The sequence below is a fragment of the Choloepus didactylus genome, chromosome 9 (assembly GCF_015220235.1).
Source record: "Choloepus didactylus isolate mChoDid1 chromosome 9, mChoDid1.pri, whole genome shotgun sequence".
NCBI lineage: Eukaryota > Metazoa > Chordata > Mammalia > Pilosa > Megalonychidae > Choloepus > Choloepus didactylus.
The window spans coordinates 97720523-97741872 of NC_051315.1; the positions used below are offsets into that span (position 1 = coordinate 97720523).

At 34.5% G+C, this 21350-nt stretch overlaps 1 protein-coding gene and 1 pseudogene across 2 annotated transcripts in view; one reads left to right on the plus strand and one right to left on the minus strand.

Annotated features, from left to right (window-relative positions):
- The window catches only part of PARD3B (par-3 family cell polarity regulator beta), a 1159791-nt gene that overhangs the window by 507389 nt on the left and 631052 nt on the right, over window positions 1-21350 (plus strand). The gene's annotated exons all lie outside the window — the stretch shown is intronic.
- Window positions 18574-19488, minus strand: LOC119544507 (annotated as a pseudogene).

Consider the following 21350-nt stretch of genomic DNA (forward strand, 5'->3'; position numbering starts at 1 on the left):
AGAGATGTGGCTGGAAACCAGGAGGAGCCCAGGTTTGCAAGGGCCAGGATAACCAAGGGAGGGAGACTGGATATTTTAGTTATAATTTTACCATATATTTTATGTCCCTACAAATTATATTGTTTAATTTAATTTTGTATTATTCTGAACTTTCTTAATGGAATTAATATGTAGAAATTGTTCTGCAACTTGGTTTTTGTTCTTAACGTTGGATTCCTGGGGAGCACCCATGTTGTTGAATTTAAGTGTTATCCATTCATTTAAACTGCCATGTAGTTTTCCATTTTCCTTTTGATGGACATTTGTATTTTCAGGTTTTTGCTGTTACACACAACCTAACTGTAAATCTTCTGTGTGTCTTCTGGTGAGCATATGTGAGAGTTTCCTCTAGGAATATAGGGTATACCACTTTTCAAATGTTCTAGATAATGCCAAATCATTTTCCACAGTAATTTAAACAATTTATTTTTCTACCATTAGTGTAGTAGAATTCTAGTTCCACATTGTCAGCAAAACTTAATATTATAAGATTTTAAAAATTTTGCCAATTTTATGTGTATGACATATTAGTGATTGGGGTTGAGTATTTTTAATATATTTATTGACAATTCAGATTTACTCTTTTGTGATATTTCTGTTAAAGACTTTTGCCCATTCTGTTCCTGGGTTTTTTACTTTTTCATAGTAATTCACATATCCAGGATAATAATAATTTTTAGTTGATATATGTGGTATAGACATCTTCTCCCACTTGACGATTTGTCTTTTTACTCCTATATGTCCTTTGATGAGCAGCATTCTTCATTTTAATGGAGTAAAAATTATCAACCTTTTTGTTAATTGCTTGGACATTTTGTATCATTTAAGAAATCTTTCCTTACCCAAAGGTCATAGAGAGGTTCTTTTATATTGTTATGTAAAAAGTTTATAATCTTGCATATTAAAAATTTTAACTTACCTGGGATTAATTTCTTAGCATATGGCATGATAAAGGGGTACAATTTCTATTCTAGTGTAATATTTCATGATATCTGTCAAGGCAGGCTCCCACATTGTTCATCTTCTTCAGGAATGGCTTGGCTATTCTTGGGCCTTTGTCTTAAAATTAAATTTTAGAATCAGCCTGTCAGATTTCAATAGCACAAAATCTATTGGCATTTTGATTGGGATTGCATTGAATCCATTGATCAGTTTAGGGAGAATAGACAAGCTTACACTATTGAGTGATTAAATCAATGATAATGATATATCTCTCCATTTATTTATGTCTTCTTTAATGTCCTTCAGTAAAGGTTGATGATATCTTCATAAAGTTATTACACCTACTTGTGATGAATTATAAAGAATATTCTTAAAATAGTTTATTTTGTATTTGTTGCTGGCATGCAAACATTCAGTTAACTTTTTTTTTTAGCAAGAAAATGTCCTAAAATCTTTTATGGACTCTAATATTTTTAAGTAGAGTTTCTTTTAGGAGCTTTTATACAAATAATCATATCATCTGTGGTGAGTGACCTCTTTTTTCCCCTTCCTTTCAGATTCTTTTATTTTTCTCTCATTCTTTTGTTTATCTTTCTGACCTTACTATGCTAAGACCTCCAGTACAGTGTTGAATAGAGGTGGTGGCAGCTGATGACCTTATTGATAATCTTAATAAGAAGGAATATACATGCACATATAAATGTAAACTTGTATTTATGGAACCTGTTTATTATTATATAGTTGTATATTATATATTTTATATTTTATAAGTATTATTTATGTTATTCACACATAAATATGTTTATATTATATAGCATTAATAATATAAATCTATGTGTGTGCATGTATGAATGTATGTATATGTTTATCACAATGATTAAGGGTGAAGAATTGAGTGAATTCTGAAGATTCTGAATAAGGTCTCTTGTTCTCACCACTTCTATACCATGCTGTATTGGACAGCTTAGCATAGTAAGGCAAGAAAGACAAGTGCTAGCAAAAGAGAGGAAATAAGTTTTTGTTCTTTTAGGTAAGGAAGTTCCTGTTCATCCTTAGTCCACTAAAAGTTTTCGGTATGAATGAAGTTAAATTTTACTAAACATTTTTTTCCTACATCCCCTGATGTTTAAATGTTTTTTTTTAAACTGTTAATATGGCAACTTCCATTAATTGATTTTTCAACTTTTGAATCAAACTTGGGTTCCTGTGGTAATCCCAGGTTTTATGTAAGAGTGTTATCCGCACCCCCCTCCTTTTTTTTTTTTTTAACTGTATTGCTATGTTCAGTTTGCTGATATTTGCTTCAATGCACCTGTATCTATGTTCTGGAGTGAGATTGTCCTATATTTTCCAGTCTTAAACTGCAATTAGTTTTTATATCAGCATCATACTGGCTTCCTACAATGAACTGAGAAGTTTACTCTCCCCCAACCCCCCACCCCCGATTCTGAAATTGTTTGTATAAGATCAGAATTATTTGTTTCTTGACTGTTTGGTCAAATCCATCAGTAAAACCACTTCGGTGTGGTTATTTTTGTGGGGAAATTTAACATGCTTATTCAATTTCTGTCTTCTTGAATCTGTTTTCTAAGTTTTATTTTAGGTCACTTTTCCTGATCTTTTCAAAAATTTTGGCCTGAAGTTAATCACATATCCTCTTTTTATGTTTTCATGTCAACTATTATGTCCATGTTTCATTCCTAATATTGCTGGGGATTTTGTTCCTTGCCTCTCTTTTTTTTCCTTGATCTATTTTGACAAATATTGGGAATTTTATTGATTTTATTACTGATTAAGCAAGAAGTTTTATTAAACAATGGATTCATCTTACTAATTTTTCCAAAAACCTGTTTCATTTTGTTGTTTTTGTTGGCTTTGCTGATTTCCTTAATATGCTTCTTTCCCATTTTATTTGTTTCTGCTCTTAGATATTCTTTCTTTCATCTTTTCTTCTACTTAATGTTATTTTTTTTTAAATTTGTGTGATAAATACTTAGGATTTAGTTTTTATTTTTATTTTTGCTCTTTTCTAGTGTAAGTATTTAAAGCTATATTTTTCCCTCTTACATTCCCATTTATCTTACTCTACAATTTGGATATGTAGCATTTTTTAAGCTTTTTAAGATATTCTTATCCAAATATTTTAATTTTCTTTGTGATTTTTCTTAACCAGTAAATAAGTTAGAAATATTTTTATTAATTTCAAATATGTGTTTTCTCAATATCTTGTATCATTAATTTCCAATTCAGTCACTTTTTTTTCAGAATATGATCTATGTATTATCGGTACTATTGACATTTGACGAGGCTTGTCTATGATTTACATTTATGTAATCAAATTTTATAAATATCCCATGTGTACCTGGACCATTGAAAAATTTTGTTCAGGGAAGAGATCTGCCTAGCTTTGAGTTTTAGCTCTAGGTTTGAGCATAAATTGGAGATGAACAAGGAAAAAGTCGTACTTCATATATACTCGTATCTCTGTCATAGACTCTATGTTACAAAGAATTCTTGATTACAAGAATTGAATCAAATACAAAGAATGATTGGTTATCAGATGATTTTCAAGGTTCCTTCCAACCCTAAAATGTGCTGGTCCTATGATCTATTAACTTTGCCAATATCATTGCTAGAAAGGTCACTAAGGAAAGATAGGAGATGGAAGGAATGGTTGATGTGGCCCTGTTAAGTGGAAGCATGTTTGAAAATGTTACTCTCTTATGAGAATGATTCAAAACAAACAAAACAAAAAGTTTTCTCAGGATTTCTGGGGTTCCATACTTTCTGAAATTAATTCATGGACTATTTTCTACTAGTCTCGGTTACTCATTACATAATGTTCAAAGAAACTATTAAAATTGAGTTTTGACCTTTGACCATATTCTTTTTCAGTCTCACCTGATAATGACGTCCAGTGCACAAAATTTTTTCTATCCTCTGGAGAAAAGAGCATTTTCCCTGTGGCGTTTAAGCTTAATTCGAGTACCAATCCCATTGGTAATCATTCCCCTTTTCCTTTGTACTATAAAGTAGTCCTCTTAATTGCTATAATATTCACAAGGAGACCATTGAAACTGGAGTGCTCTCAGTTAAATAATAGTATTATGGGTGATAAAAAGTGGTATTGAGAACTACCTAATTTACTTCAGTGAATTCAATCTTTCTCACACGGCAAGCAGTAAATGACACATTTACCTGAACTTTTAGAATGATAAGGAAAATGTTCAGCATGCATTCAGGACCAGAGAAACTTTACAGGTTTATTTCAATGGAACAGTGTTCATAAAAATGGTCTATTTGTTGATAGAATACAAGGGCAGTATATGTTTCAAGTTCTTTTAGGGGGTTTGCAGACTTGTTATCAATGAGAAATATAAGCACTGCTCAAGTCAAAGTATACTTTTCTCTTGCACTTTTTGCCTTTGTGGAAAAACTGTGCATTTATGAGTATAAATTAGAAAGGCAACTCTATGCTGTACTACTGAAACTTTATGGATATTATAATAGAAATCAATGGGCAGAGCAGATGCTACATGCTGGAGAAGTTTTGGACATTACAACAGTAACAGTAAGCCCCTTCCTATACTAATAGGAACAGTGCTGCTCAACTTGATTTGCTATGTTACGCTTCTTAAATTATGTTTGCAGTGTGGCCATGCCTTGTGTTTTATACCAAGTGATCCTGCTCCGGTGTCACATATAAAACTTGCTGCTGATGTCTATTGAGTGCCTGTAGTGGGTGGAGGAGTAGATAAGGTTTCTGGTTGGTCGTTCATGTTAGAGAAGTAACATCTCCTTCTTCCTTTCAATTTTTATTGTATTTCCCTAAAAATTCCAAGTATAATATGTTCCTGAATATATGGCAAAGTCAAATAAAAGGTTATCTCCCATTTTCCCAATGAGAATATGAAAACTTCTAATGAAATAGGTAAAATATTGAAATGTCTACTAAAGTATAATTTATTAATTTGTTTAAACACACATTTTTATAACTGCAAATGTAAAATGTATTTAAGAAATCTTTTCCACTCACATTTTACAGAATCATTTCATTCAAGCTCATCACATTTAAGAGAGATATTAACGCCTTGCTATTATAAGGGCTGATATTTTTGGTCTTTTAGCACTCATTTCCAGAGCATATCATCCTTCCTTCAATCTAAATTGTTTGGGATACAGAACTTCTTCAATCTGTGCATTGATACTGTCACTGTAAATTTTATCCTAAGTCATCCTTTGCATAATAGCGGAAATGTTAGGGTTTTTTAAAAATTAAAAATTTTTTTTTTCCTCTTGAAGGTGTAAGTTTGGGATCTCCACATTATTGCATTGCTTTTTAAAGTGATCTTTAAATGCTTGTTTACAAGGATATCTAAAACTTATAAGTATGAGGTCAAACCCCAGGAATAGTGACTCTTGAATTTCTTTTTTTCCTCCATCACTGATGCATAGATACCTGTGATTGAATAGGCTGAACCCCTATACCTCAGTGGCTGAACACTGTACAGAGTCTGTTTCTGGTCCTGGTGGCTCTCCAGAGAAACTGTCCCCATGTGGTAACTCAGTGATCCAGGGTGACAGACACTGCTGTCTGTATCTGTACCATCTCAAATAACTAGCCCTTCTGATTCACATGATAGGAGTATTAGCTTTGGATGGTCTCACTCAGGCAATTAAAAACTTCAACTCATAAGGGTCACATGCTGCTTCTGTTCTTCACCCATTGAAAATGTTTGTGGGGCAGCATAACCCTCCCATGTGCCAGGAATGAGGGAGCGGGCTACAAAGCAAGCACCATAAAGCTGCCCTACAGCATCCAAGGATCCCATTGATTGAGGGTTGACAAAGGCTGATGTGGACCTTGTTCAAATAAAGTAATTGAGGGTGGCCCCCAAATGAGAAGTTTTTGAAAGGCTAAGGTAAAAGGTTCTTGAGGAGTAAATAGAGGAAAATGTTCTCACCTAATATATCTCATACACAGTATTGAATGAGGAAAGAGAGAAGAAATACATTAAAATTCGATTAGGCATCTTTTTGGATTAAATTCCATAAGAAATCTTGAAAAGGCCCCCAAACAAAAATATATTTATTTGGTTTGCTAACATAAGTAGTTACTAGTAACATTCATGTTACTCGTGTGAGTAGTTTAAAAATCCAACAACGTATCAATTCCCTTATGGTTTGTCAATAGTCTTCAGTATACAGCATTTATAAGGTGAAAGTGTATGTTCCTAGCCTACTAGCCAAACAAGTTTTGAATAAGAGCTAGCCTTCTCTCGTGTTGCCCTATTCCCACCCCTTGCAGACTGTAAGTGTCGTTTAAGAATAAACCCTTAAACAGGTTATAGTCTGGCTTTGGCATTTCATGAAGAATGGTCCCAGAGCCCATGCTTAACTTTCCAGCTTCAGTGCCCTTAATGTTCTTTCTTCAATATGGAATATTTACCCCAATCCCTGCCCAGCTTTCACTCCGAATGTCATCTTTGTATAGAGGAAATCTTTTGGTCTTTCCATAGCCAAAGCCAATGCTTCCTTTCTCATGGGGTCTTCTTCAAGTCCTCTCTACTGTCCTAGAAATTTCTTTTCCTAATCCTGATTCTCCAGCCACTCCTTATCTCTAGTCACCTCTACCTCTACAACCTGGTACAAGTATCCATCACCTCTCTGTGAAACCCTCCTAACTGGCCTTTCTGACACCACTCTTGCTGTCTCTTAATTTGCAGTAGGAGTGAGTTTTAAAAAATAAGGCAGATCTGGTCTTTCTCTGCTCCAGATCAAGCAGTTGCTCCCCATTTCATTTGATGTAAAAGGCATATTCCTCATAATGGTTGTATTAGTTTTCTATTGATACTTTAAGAAATGTCTATAAATTTGGTAGCCTAAGACAAGACAAATTTATTATCTTAGAGTTCTTGAGTCTCAGTGGGATAAAATCAAGGTGCTAGCAGGTACACACTCCTTTATGGAGACTCTAAGGAATACTATTTTCTTGCTTTTTCCAGCTTCTTGAAGCTGCTTACATTCCTTGGCTTATGACCCCTTTCTCCATCTTCAAAGCCAGCAATGGATATTGGAGTCTTTCTCATGCTGTATCAAACTTATACTGACTCTTCTGCTTCCTTCTTCCAAAGTTAAGGGACCCTTGTGATTACATTGGACCCACTGGAATAATTCAGAATGTTCTCTTTATCTTAAGGTCAACTGAATAGCAACTTTGATTGCATATGCAACCTTAATTCCCCCTTGCCATGTAACATTATGTATTCACTGGTTCCAGGGATTAGGATGTGGACATCTTTGGGGGCCTTTATTCTGCCTACTATGGTGGTTTACAAGGCCTTTCATAACCTGACCCCTGTTACTTCTCTGACCTAATGTCCTTCCATACTTTCCCCTGCACTACTGTGCTATTCCTTGCTATTCCTTGCAAATGCCCAATATGCTCCCACATTAGGGCTTTGTCCTAATGGTGTCACTCCCCCAGAGAGCCACATTGCTAATTACATTACCTCCTTTCAGCCTTTACTTAACAATCACATTTTCAATGAAGTCTCTCCTGACCACCTATTTAAAGTTATAGTTTATCCCAACCCTATTTCTTCTATTTTTCCATAGTGTATATCAGTGTCTAACATAGTAAACTATTTTTTATGTTTTTTAATAGATCTGTAATGTACAGTTTGAATCTGCTTTTTGTTTGTTTCTGTTGTATTTCTAGCACCTAGAATAGTGCCTGACACATAGTAGGCAAGGCATAAATATTTGAGAACTGGGTTAATTCTTGAGAGAATTATAAAGAGTTTTAAAATAAGTATAGTTATCCACGGATATCAGATCTTCCCTGTAGCCTCCATGAAGAGGGGATGATGTGGCTTGTTTTGGGTTGTTCCATGATGTCCAACCTAGGACCAGGTTGTTGTAAGCACTTGGTATATGTCAAAATGAATTACCACTGTGAGGTCCTGGGGGGAGGCTGGAGTCCTTTTCATTTTATCAATCAAGACTGGATTTCAGTTTCGGGAATTAGGGAGAGTTTCAGGCAGTTTCACACTGGTTATAACTCGGGGAGGCAGGCTAGGTTTTCCAGGCAGGGAAAGAATGCTTCTATTCTTATTAAAACTTGGGATATCACTATATGGCTTCTTGAAATTACCCCCTCAAGGTCTTCAGCCCTCAGGGCTCTTTCATTCTTGTCTCATGGAGGGAGCTGTGGAAGGGAATATTTAATCATTCAGTACATTGTCGGTATGGATGATGAGAAATATCCTGTATATTCTGCTTCTGCAATAGTTCTTCTCCCTCTGAGTAAATGAAATGAGGAGTGAGGATTTGGAAGACCAGGTTTATCTTTTAAAATAAGGTTTTGTTATAAAAATAAATGAAATCTATATTTTATCATTTCAATTCAGGCTCTAAGCACGCACAGTAGTTGCCTTTCATGAAATGTTCTTGCAATAATGCTATTTCACTGGACTTTGTAATGAAGGTTTGATTTGCATCACTATCCTGAGAACTTTCTGACAATGCTAAGGTAATATTATGAAGGCAGAAGGAAATGAAATGAAATGATGGTAATGCATGTCCATTGTGAAAAATGTTAAGTTGCCAAGGCAATGTCATATTGATAATACTTTCATAAATTAAATTAAGATACATGTGGCAAATAAATATTGTATTTCTCTTTATTATCACTTCAGATTTGTCTGGGCAACTATTAAGATTAAAACCAGAAATTAGACTTAAAACATCTCATCTGAAATGAGAGGTGCTATTCATTGGTTCAACCTGATATACTCTCAAGACTCCTGTCACGTTTACTTCAGGCTTTCGATTTCTCTCCCTTGGTACACTCTAGCAGTTTCTGCTGTACTCTTTACTGATACTCTACTTATTCCTGAAGCAGAATTTCTTTTGAGAATTAGGGGGGAGGTCAGTATAATTCTATTAAGCCTCACTTTCACACTGCACAACCAACTTTAATGTTAACTTTTGTTCCTTTAACAGTCAAGTTGTTTTCTTGCTTGCTTGCTTGCATTTATTTTCAGTTTGTTCATGGTGTTGTTGGTTAAAATTTCCTGCTAAAAAATGCTACTGTATTGGCACACTAAAATTAAACTTTTAAATATAACAGATAGCTGTAAAATGGGAAATAAGTGTTACCTCATGGACTGTAGTAAAAAATGAGACACTACATTGTAAAGAGCTTAGTGTGATGCCTGGTGCCAGTAGTAAAAAGGAATATTTAACTTGGACCAAAGGATCCAGGTTGAAATTCTGCACCTTTCTATCATATAAAGTTGATGGATTATGATTAGGTGATATATGTGGGTTGCTATGCACATCACCCGTAACTAAGCAGGCATACAACGTTAATATTTTGGTGTGTCTAAGAAACTTTTAAGCTCTGATTGTTTTTTTCTTAAATAGAAATGGGATTATAGTACTTTCTTGGTAATATACTTTTCCCTAGTAAGTATATCTTAAGATTCTATATAAATTTATTTCTTCTACAATTTTTGGGGGGGAGAAGCTGGCATGGAACATGCCCCTTGGTCATATCATAATTGTTAAATACTTAGATGGTGCCAAATTTTTAATTCAATTAAATTTCAATGAATATCCAAAAATGCCTTTATTTCCTTAAAAAGTTATATCAAGGTAGAATAATCATATAATATGAAAATAGTGTCATACAAATCTTTTAAATTTGTGTATATAAATAAACTCACTCAACAAATACTTGTATTCTTACCATATACCATTCACTGTCTTTTATTTCATTTAGCATTTTGAAAGGTTGTTTTTTCCTCATAATACCTGTTTTGTTATGATTAGTAATAATGTAGCTTAGATGATAATTTCTATTTCTCAGACTTCTCTCATGTATTTAATTTCTGAATATAACAATAATTCTGTGACCTACTTAGAAGCTGTGCCATCTTGGAAAAGTCACTTATCCTCTCTGATATATAGAGTTGTCTTCTCTAAAATGAGTACTGATTTTTACATGAATCACATGAAATAATGTATATGATATATTATTGTAACAAATTCTAAGTTCTTATATTCTGACTTATCCTTTCTAGCCAAGTCTTAAACTGGTTTACTAGAGAAATATTTTTTTCCCATTCTATAGTTAAAGGATTGTTAGCTTTTATATCTCTTTTATCTCTCAGTTTATTTAGTCTAAGGATGTATAAAGCCCATTTTCATTTATTGTTCAGTATCGTAAAATACAATAGAACAATCAAACAGAGGGCAGAGGGAGGAAATGGGCTTTTCAAAAATACATTTCTAAAAGTATTAGTATGTCCGCGGTTACAGGAGTGGAGGGCAGAGGAAGTTGCTTTTCTGTAGGTTAAAGGAAAAAAAAGAAGGCAAATTTGTTTATGAAGATGGGGAAGGGGAATTATCACTTTTATTCTTTTCATAAGTCTGATAATATATCATATATTCATGTTAAAGGAAGCCTAAAAACTTTCTCCACGGAAGGGCTAGTTTTCATGTGAATGCTTTACTCACTTTAAAGAAAAAATGTATTTTATTCCTGTAAAACAGCTATGACATTCTTTTATTATGATTGCACATTATTTAATACTCACATTATAAGATACAACATGAGACAAGTAGGATAGGAAAGATTTTTCTTGACACCATGATGTACCACTAAGTTTGAAGTCTTGAAAACTCTAGAATTAGTGGTAGTATGAGGATATACCACTCAATCTTCTACTCTTCTTTTTATCCATTTTTTTCTGGTTGAAGCATCTATGTTTAAAAAAAAAAATGTTTTTTGTTGTTGTTATACCCAAGCTCATGACCATTATATTTCTTTGTGGTTTATATTTTGGTAAATTTCACCTTTTATTATTAACATTCCACTCTACTATATTTAGTGCTTTAAATCTTACACTAACCTTCTTTCATATGAGTATCCTCAATCCTCAATTCTGCTCTTTTTTTTTATTGCCTTGCATCTCTTAACCCATCACTTTTTTAAAATTTTATCAATAAAAATATAGAACTTATAAAAAGTCCAGTACTATCCCAAAGATTCAATGAAAAAGAGTAGTCACCTGCCCTAATTCTTACTCTCCAGTCAACTATTTGCAATTCTTTTGACTGTTTTTCTGGTATTGCCCTGCCTATTTCTAAATAGAAAGTTTGTGCCATTCTTGATATTTTCCTACTTGGGGCATTATCTTTTATTTTCCTAATTATGGAAGATGATTTGAACTTTCATACCAAACACCCTCTGCCTTCTTATCCCATTTTCCCAAATAGTAAAATTTGGGTGCAGTCTGTACTTTGTAATTATATTAGTATTTTCCATATGTTTATATATGTATATGTGTATATGTATGTGTTTATATGAGTATGTGTGTGTGTTACAGAGTATGTAGCACATATGATCACATTTCCTTATATTATTTTTCTGGAGTTATATAATTGATATACATATCAATATGAATTTTTAAGTAAAAATTCCAACAGAAATATTAGCAGTATGGTCAAGCATATCAGTCAACCAGTTTTAATTCTTTTTTGAAGACATTCCTACTGGCATCCTCTTTTCAACCTCCTCTTTCAACATGTACTCGTTTCCCTGAAGACATATGCACAGCTCTAATACTGAAAATTCAGTCTATCTTTCTCCTGGGTTGAATCCCCTTTTATTGGAAGTTCATGTTTTCTCACTTTTTGTCCATTCCCTCATGTTAGTAAAGCACACCTTTCATAAGCTTTCCAAGAAAGATTACATGAGAGCAAAATTTTTTAAATGTGAAGTATATATACAGAAAAGTGATAAATTTCATAGTACAATTTAATAAAGTAGTTAGAAAGCAAATTTCAAAGAACATTATGGGGTTACAGTTCTACCATGTCAGTTATTTCCTTCTGGCTGTTCTAATATTCTAGAAACTAAAAAAAAAAAAATAAGTATATGAAGATTTGTGTTTGTAATCCTTTGTTAAATTCTATCTTGTCTGTTGCTACCCTGCCTTCTCATTTGATCGCTGTCTCAACCTTTGGGGATATCTGGATGGTGACCACCCTAATTTGTTCATATTGAAAAGGGTTGTCAATGCTATGGCAAAGGGTGATGCATCTGGTTGATGTTCTTGAAGAGGCTGTTGCCTCTGGCTTTGGGGACTTATCTGTCATGGGAACATTCTGGAGGATTTACGTTTCTGAGAAATAAACTTAGTGATTGAAACTTTTATAGAGTCTCACATAGGGACCTAGGTATTCTTTAGTATTTTCAGGACTACTGTTCGTTAGGGCTTCACTTACTGTGGCCATTTGGACTATCTAGCTGGAGTATGCTTAAGAATAACCTCCAGGATAGCCTCTCGACTGTATTTGGAATCTCTTAGCCACTGAAACCTTATTTTGTTACCTTTCTTTTCCCCCTGTGGTCAAGAAGGCATTCTCAATCTCTCGATGCCAGGGCCAGACTCATTCCTGGGAGTTATGTCTCACATAGCGGGGAGGGTAATAAATTTATTTGCAGAGTTGGGCTTAGATAGAGAAAGGCCACATTTGAGCAACAGAAGAGGTTCTCTTAGGCATAATGATATATAGGCTTAACTTACCCTTTGTGGCCACAAGTTTCACAAGAGCAAACCTCAAGATCAAGGGCTTGACTTATTAAGTAGGGGTTTCCTAATTTCACATAACATACATTCTGTCCGAGATAACCAGTCAGTGTCTCACATTATCTTCACTTAGTTGTGCAATCATCATTACTCTCAGTTTTAAAGTTATCATAACCCAAAACACCCCAAAACTCTTATCAGATCCTAATTATTTCCAATTAAATATAGTCTATAATATGCAATAGTTGGTTGTTCCCATGTACCACTCTTGTTAATTCTTTGTACCAGTATCATAACTTAGAAGTTGATCATGCAAGCACTTATTTATATTTGTAGTGCTAATCTTTGGGATACATGCCTTTAAACAACTCCTTTCAATTATGTTCACCTTCAGTGCAGCACTGATAGTTATAATCCCATTAACAAACTGTCATTACCCCTGTCCATTTCCATACCTTTAAGTTCACCCTCATTAACATGTCTGTACATATTAGGTAATCATTTCCCCTTCACTAGCTTCTGTCTATCGCTAGTTCCCTTATATTCTACATTATACAACACTGATTTTACATTGCTCAGGGAGTTCATATTAGTGTTAACATACAATATCTCTCCTTTTGTGTCTGACTTATTTCTCTCAGCATTATGTCTTCAAGGTTCATCCGTGTTGTCATGTTTCAGGACCTCGTTCTTTTTACTGCTGCAGTATTCCATCGTATGTATTTACCACATTTTGTTTATCCACTCATCTGTTGAAGGACACATGGACTGTTTCCATCTCTTGGCAATTGTGGACAATGCCACTATGATCACTGGTATGTAAATGTCTGTTCCTGTCACTGCTTTAAGATCTTATGGGTATATACCAAGAAGAGGAATTGCTAGATTGTAGGGTAACTCGATACCTAGCTTTCTGAGGAACCCCAAAACTGTCTTTTGCAATGGCTGTACCATTATACATACCCACCAGCAATGAATAAGAGTTCCAATTTGTCCACATCCTCTCCAGTATTTGTAGTTTCCTGTTTGTTTAATGGTAGCCATTCTTATGGGTGTGAGATAATATCTCACTGTGGTTTTGATTTGCATTTCCCTCATAGCTAGTGAAGATGAACATTTTTTTCACGTGTCTTTTAGCCATTTGTATCTCCTCTTCAGCAAAAAAATGTCCTGTCATAACTTTTGTACATTTTATAATTGGGCTGTTTCTACTATTGTTGATGAGTTGTAGGATTTCTTTATGTATGCTTATCAGATATATGGTTTCCAAATATTTTCTCCCGTTGAGTTGGCTGCCTCTTCACCTTTTTGACAGAGTCCTTTGAGGCTCAGAAGCTTTTGATTTTGAGGGGTTCCCATTTATCTGTTTTTTCTTTTGTTGCCTATGCTTTGGGGGTAAGGTCTAAGAAAATACCTCCTATTAATAGGTCTTAAAGATGTTTCCCTGTATTATCTTCTAGGAGTTTTATGGTACTGTCTCTTATACTCAGGTCATTGATGTACTTTGAGTTAATTTTTGTATAGGGTATGAGGTAGTGGGTCCTCTTTCATTCTTTTGGATATGGATATCCTGTTTTTGCAGACCCATTTGTTGAAGAGACTGTTCTGTCCCAGTACAGTAGATTTGGGGGCCTTATCAAAACTCAGTCTACCATAGATCTGGGGGTCTATTTCCAAACTCTTGATTCAATTTCATTGATCAGTATATCTATCTTTGTGCCAGTACCATGCTGTTTTGACCACTGTGGCTTTATAGTAGGCTTCAAAGTCAGGAAGTGTAAGTTTTCCCACTTCATTCTCTTTTTAGGATGTTTTTGGCACTTTGAGGCCCCCTTTCCTTCCAAATAAATTTGATAACTAGCTTTTCCAAGTCTGCAAAGTAGGTTGCTGGCATTTTGATTGGAATTGTGTTGAATTTGTCTATCAGTTTGGGTAGAATTGACATCTTAATGACATTTAGCCTTCTTATTCATGAACACAATATCTTTCCACCTATTTTGGTCCTCTTTGATTTCTTTTAGTAAAGTCTTGTTATTTTCTGTGTTGAGGTCTTTCACATCCTTGGTTAAGTTTATTCCTAGGTACTTGATTTTTTTAGTTGCTATTGTGAAAGGAATTTTTTTTTTCTTTAGTGCCTCCTCAGGTTATTGTTAGTGTATAGGAACATTACTGACTTTTGTGCTTTAATCTTGTATCTTGCCATTTTGCTGAATTTTTTTTTTTTTTTGGCTCAAATCGCTTTGTCGTCAATTTTTCCAAATACAAGATCATATAATCTGCAAATAATGACAATTTTACTTCTTCCTTTCCGATTTGGATGCCTTTTATTTCTTTGCCTTGCCAAATTGCTCTGGCTGTAACCTCTAGCCAAATGTTGGATAATAGTGGTGACAGTGGGTATCCTTGTCTCATACCTGATCTTAGGGGAAGGCTTTCAGTCTCTCACCATTGAGTACTATGCTTGCTGTGGGTTTTTCATATATACCCTTTGTCATATTGAGGGAGTTTCCTGCAATTTCCTACCTTTTGAACTGTTTTTAATAAAAACAGATGCTGAATTCTGTTCCATCTGTCGAGATTATCATTTGATTTTTCCCTTTTGATTTATTAATGTGTTATATTACATAGATTGATTTTCTTATGTTAAACCACCCTTGCAAGCCTGGAATGAACTGCACTTGGTTGTGGTATATGACTCGTTTCATGTGTCTTTGGATGCAATTTTCAAGTGTATTGTTGAGAATTTTTGCATCTATAGTCATTAGGGAGATTGGTCTGTAGTTTTCCTTTCTTACAGTAGCTTTATCTGGTTTTGGTATCAGAGTGATATTAGCTTCACAAAATGAATTCAAAATTTCTTCAATTTTTTGAATGAGTTTGAGCAAGAGGGGTGTCAATAATTTTTGGAAAGTTTGGTAAAATTCCCCTGTGAAGCCATCTGGCCCTGGGCTTTTATTTGTAAGAAGATTTTTGATGGCAGATTGGATCTCTTTACTTGTGATTGGTTTGTTGAGGTCTACTATTTCTTCTTGGATCAGTGTAGGTTGTTCATGTATTTCCAGGAAATTGTCCATTCCTCTAAGGTCTCTAGTTTGTTGGCATATAGTTGTTCATAGTATCCTCTTATGATTCTCTTAATTTCTTCAGGATCCACAGTAATGACCCCCCTCTCATTTCTGATTTTGTTTATTTGGGTCTTCTCTCTTTTTGGCTTTGGCAGTCTAGCTAAGGGTTTGTCAATCTTGTTGATCTTCTCAAAGAACCAACTTTTGGTTTTATTTATTCTATTGTTTTTTTGGTTGTTGTTATTGTTCTCCAGATCGTTTATTTCTGCTTTAATCTGTTATTTCTTTCTTCTACTTGCTTTAGGGTTTGTTTGCTTATCATTCTATTGCTTCTTCAGTTCAGTTAGGTCTTTGGTTTTAGCTCTTTCTTGCTTTTTGATGTATGCATTTAGAGCTATAAATTACCTCTCAGGACTGCCTTTGCTGCATCCCATAGGTTTGATATGTTGTGTTCTCGTTTTCATTAGTCTCTAGATATTGACTGATTTCTCTTGCAATTTCTTCTTTGACCCACTGATTGTTTAGGAGTGTGTTGTTTAACCTCCATATATTTGTGAAAATTCTGGTTCTTTGTTCATTATTGATTTCTAGTTGCAGTCCTTTATAGTCAGAGAGTGTACATGAAATAATTTTAATCTTTTAAAATTTATTTAGATTTACTTTTTGCCTCAGTGAATGATCTATCCTGGAGAATGTCCCATGAGCCCTAGAAAAGAATGTATATTCTGATAATTTGGAATGTAACAATCTACATATGTCTGTTAAGTCTAATTCATTTATCACATTTTTTTAGGTTCTCAATTTCCTTATTGGTCTTCTGTCTAGTTGTTCTACCTATAGAGAAAAGTGGTGTACTGAATTCTCCCACTATTATTGTGGAACATCTGTTCCTCCATTCAGTTTTGCCAGTGTTCGTTTCATGTACTTTGGAACACATTGATTGGGTCCATAAATATTTATGATTGTTATTTACTCTTGGTAGATTGTCCTTTTATTAATATATAGTGTCCTTTTTTTGTCTCTTATGACATCTTTGCATTTAAAGTCTATTTTGTCTGATATTAGTATAGCTACCCCTCTTTCTTTTCTTTGCAGCTTGTTCAGAATATTTTTTTCCATCCTTCCACTTTCTTTTTTTTAATTTTTAAATGTAAAATATGTTTATTCACAATTCTTGAGATGTTATCATTCCTTCAAAAAATTCTTTATGAACAAATGCCAAGAAAATTTCAGTAATGGCTTATGCCAAACTAAAAATATACATTTGATGCAGACAAACTTTATTTTTTTATTTAAAATTACTTTATCAAATAAAAAAAAATATTTCCAAACCAAACAAAGCAAAGCAATGGGAAAAACAAATATCCTGAGGTATTTTGGAAGGAATGAGTTTACTACAAACATTAAAAAGCATACTACAGGCAATGTGAATGGAGATTTCTTTTAAAATATTTCCAATGACATAGTTACAACTTAAATTATGTTAATACATGCATAAATAGTAGCATTATCTAATATATTTATATATTCAGTCAAAGTAAGTGTCATATTTATTTCTATGACATTAAAAAAAAGAGATGAAACTACAGTTGTCATTGCCTCGCAGTTCAAATATTGAAGGGGCCACATGATTTTTTTTTTTTAAAGTTCAGAAATAAATTTTATTTTACTATTTTTAACTGGAGCTTCCTATATTTTTAAGAACACACACTGTCATTTTTGCATAAAAAAGAAAATAAAACCCTAAGGAAGAAAACAAAAAAACTGCTTACTAAAATTATATTCAGTCCTCAACAAAATCAAGTAGAGCAATTATGTCGGAGTGTTTTCGTATCCTTGGCCTTTTAAATTGATACATAAACTTTAGGGGAGAAAAAAGAACCATTGTATACCATAAATGTAGCTATATAGATGGATAGATAGACAGATATAGATGTATAGATATAGATACAGATATAATTAGTTCAATCCTGTTAAAGCACCTTGTAGTACAGGGCAAAGGAAAGCTTAATAATATCAATGGATCCTTTCATACCAGAAAGGATTTTATTTACTTTGAAATACCCATATTATCTCTTTTTAGTTTTCCTTCTCCAATAAATCATGCACAGAGATTATGTTTTATGTAAAATCTTTCTCATTTAAGATTGGAAATGTAGTATTTCAGTGGAAATACAGAATTTTTTAAAATGATGCCTAGAAATTTAATAAGTCAATTTACTTAAAGTCAGTATTAATTTATAGTGACAATGTAAATGAAGTGAAAATTAAATATGTATGTTTTCTTAAATAGTACTTTTGATTATTACCAACTTTAAATGTCCAAATTCTGAAAGCTTTTTTTTTTTTAATCACATTACTCTTTGTGCATATTCAATCAGTATTATCAAACTAGGATATACAATAAGTATTGAAAGAAACTGATACTTTAGCATTCCTTTAGGGACATCTGCTCAAATTAATTATGCTTTCAATAAATTTCTAATAAATCTTAGGAATTAATAATTCTGGGAAAAGGAACAATATTCTATATCTGAAACTGGCAATCCCTTTTCATGCTCCCTTAACATCTTCTGAGAATTTTTTTAAATGCTTTAATATTTTTACATTTAGATACTGAAATAGACTTGATAAAGCATTCCAAGTGAAATTAAAACTATTTTAAAAAGTGAAAATCTAAAGAATGCCATAGAGAAAATAGGTAATTACACTAAACTTAATGAGTAGCATGACAGAATGATTTACTTTTTCTTGAAATGCAGAAGGCAGACGACGAAATTGTACATAATTCTGAAGCAATTCAGATATATCCTATCATTCCTATCCCTTTCTAATAAGGTATAGGAAACCATTTTACAGAATGGTTTCGTACCTTCCCTTTACAAAAAGGCTCAGCACAACCATTTATACATTATAGTTAATTTTTAACATTTGGTAATAACTGATAAACAGGATCTCACAATTTTACCGTATCGATTCTGTTGATCTGTATCAGATTGCTTTTTGCCAGAATCAGACAGTTCTAATACAGTGTTTATAAATCTAGAATACTCAGGATTGCCATTAACACCCATTTCAGCACTAACAAAATCATTCTCCCACTCCAGCCCTCTGGAATCATCAGAGGCTGAGATGGGATTGCTACCAGTCTTCTTGCTGCGATACTTAAGTGCTGCATGGAGAATATCTTCCTCTGTTTTGGAACGTTCTCTCATTGGAAGCATTCTACTCCTTCCTTCATCTTCCCACTCTAGATCTAAGGATGTGCTATTGCTATTTCCACTAGTTGATTTAGTTTTGGTCATTAAGTCACAACTGCTTTCTGTATTTGGTATCAAAACTGTAGTGTCTGATGAGAGTGTACTACTTTCAAAAACTTCATACTTTGCCTTTACATTTCTTAAACAAGATTCAAAGTCATCTCCTGGTCCTGAACTTTGATGTTCTCCTTTGTTAGAAAGATGGTATTGCCGTACAGCCCTCTGCCTTTCTTGCTCCAAGAGCTTTCACTGCTTTGCTGCCCTGGCTGCTTCATGCTGTGCAGCATATAAAGCTTCTTCTAGTCTTAACTTCTCTTCTTGTAAGGCTAACTCTTTTTGAATTTTCATATCAAAATTTTTCTGTTTTTCAGCAATAGAATCGTAATGCCTTAGGCCAACAGTTTCTTCCTTCTTCCTAGGCTTTCCCCTTCATCACTCAAACTCTATAGTTAAATGTTCAGGTCTTGAGCATGTTCTAAAATACTTGGACCCTCCACCTCTTCCTACACGCTGCAGCCACCCAACTTCTTTGCAGAGGAGCCCAAAGCACTGCATTTAGCAGCAGTTCCCCCATCGCATGCTGCCCAGGTACTGCTGCTCCTCCTCCAACTCCTGCACAAAACCCAAACCCAGGCTGGGCAGCTGTTTTCATGTGGCACAAGCCTGAAATGGATCCCAGGCCAAGGACGAGCCAGTCAGAGTGTGGTGGTGTCAGGGGCTGAGGTGACAGGATGGACAAGGCCCAGGAAACAAAGACAGTGGTTATTCCAGTGGTTGTCAAGACACCACTGCCGTGTGAGGGAGGAGTGCCAGACTGCAGGATCTGGACTCCCTCACTGTCCTCATGGCCCTTCACTTGTCACAGCCCCCAGCCCAGCACAAGTGCAATCCTGTCTCTTTCAATCTCTTTGTGTTGCTGGGTCTACGATGAGTCTCTTATAAACAGCATATCGATGAATCATACTTTTTAATTCATTCTGCAGTCTATATCTTTTAACTGGGGGGTTTAATCCATTCACAATTCAAAGTTATTACTGAAAAGGCATTTCTTGAACCAACTGTCTTATCCTTTGGTTTCTAATTGTCAGATCCATTTTCCCCCCTCTCTGTTTTTTCCTTTTTAGTTACCCTTACTAATACTCTTCAGTTCTGTGCCCTTCACGAGTCCTCTCTCTTCTTTTTTTTTTTTTTTTTTTCTTCTCAGCTGGTAGAACTCCCTTTAGTATTTCTTGTAGAGCAGGTCACTTGTTAACAAATACTCTCAACATTTGTTGTCTGTGAAAATTTTAAACTTTACCTCAATTTTGAAGGTGAACTTTGCTGGGTAAAGAATTCCTGGCTAACAGTTCTTCTCTTTCAGAATCTTAAATATGTCATACTGCTTCCTTCTTGCCTCTATAGTGGCCACTGAGTAGTCACTACTTAGTCTTAAGTGGTTTCCCTTGTGTGTGGTGAATCTGCTTTCAGGACTTTCTCCTTCTCTTCAGCTTTTGACAATCTGATTAGTATGTCTCATAGTGGGTCTATATGGATTTATTCCAGTTGGTGTTCATTGGGATTCTTTGATTTGCATATTTATGTCATTTAGAAGGGTTGGGAAGTGTTCTCCAACTATGTGCTCAAATACTCTTCCTAGCCCTTTACTCTCCTCTTCTTCTGGGACACCAATGATTCTTATATTTTTGCGCATCATGTTGTTCATCATTTCACTGAGATCCATTTCTAATTTTTTTATTTTTTTGCCATTTGTTCTTTTGTGTGTTTGCACTCAATTTCTTGTCCTTTAGTTCACATAGTCTTTATTCTGCCTCTTCAAATCTGCTGTTGTCTGTCTCTAATATATTTTTAATTTGCTCTACAGTATCTTTTATTTCCATAAGATATGCTATTTTTATTTGCTCTTTCAGATTCTTCTTTATGCTCTTCTAGAGTCTTCTTGATATCCTTTATGTCTTTACTGAAACCACTGAAGTTGTTTTGGAGATTTGTATGTATTTCTTTGAGTAATTGCTCCAAGTTCTGTGTCTCATGCAGCTTTTTGCTTTGGCTGTTTGGCTTGTCCATATCTTTTTGGGTCCTTATGTGCTTTGTGATTTTCTGTTGACTTTGGAGCATTTGATTATCTTGATAAGGTTATTTGGGGAAATGCAGGATTATTTGAACGTTTATTTAGAATTTGGAAGAACCACAGCTTGCTGGAGTGCACTTTCCCTGTCTTCCCAGCAGATGGCACTCTTGAGCCACCTCTTACCCTCAAGCCAGCTTTTTCCAGCTACGCCTGTATGCTGGGTGGGGTCCAGATCAGGTGGAAATCCAATCAGTGCACCAGTTTTCCATGTGCACTGGGGACTGCCAGCCCTGGGGGTAGGGTTGGGCCCTGTGCAATTTGGCAAGGAGTTTGCTTAAGGGGACATTGTTCTGGTGATTCCTGGGTCTCTGAG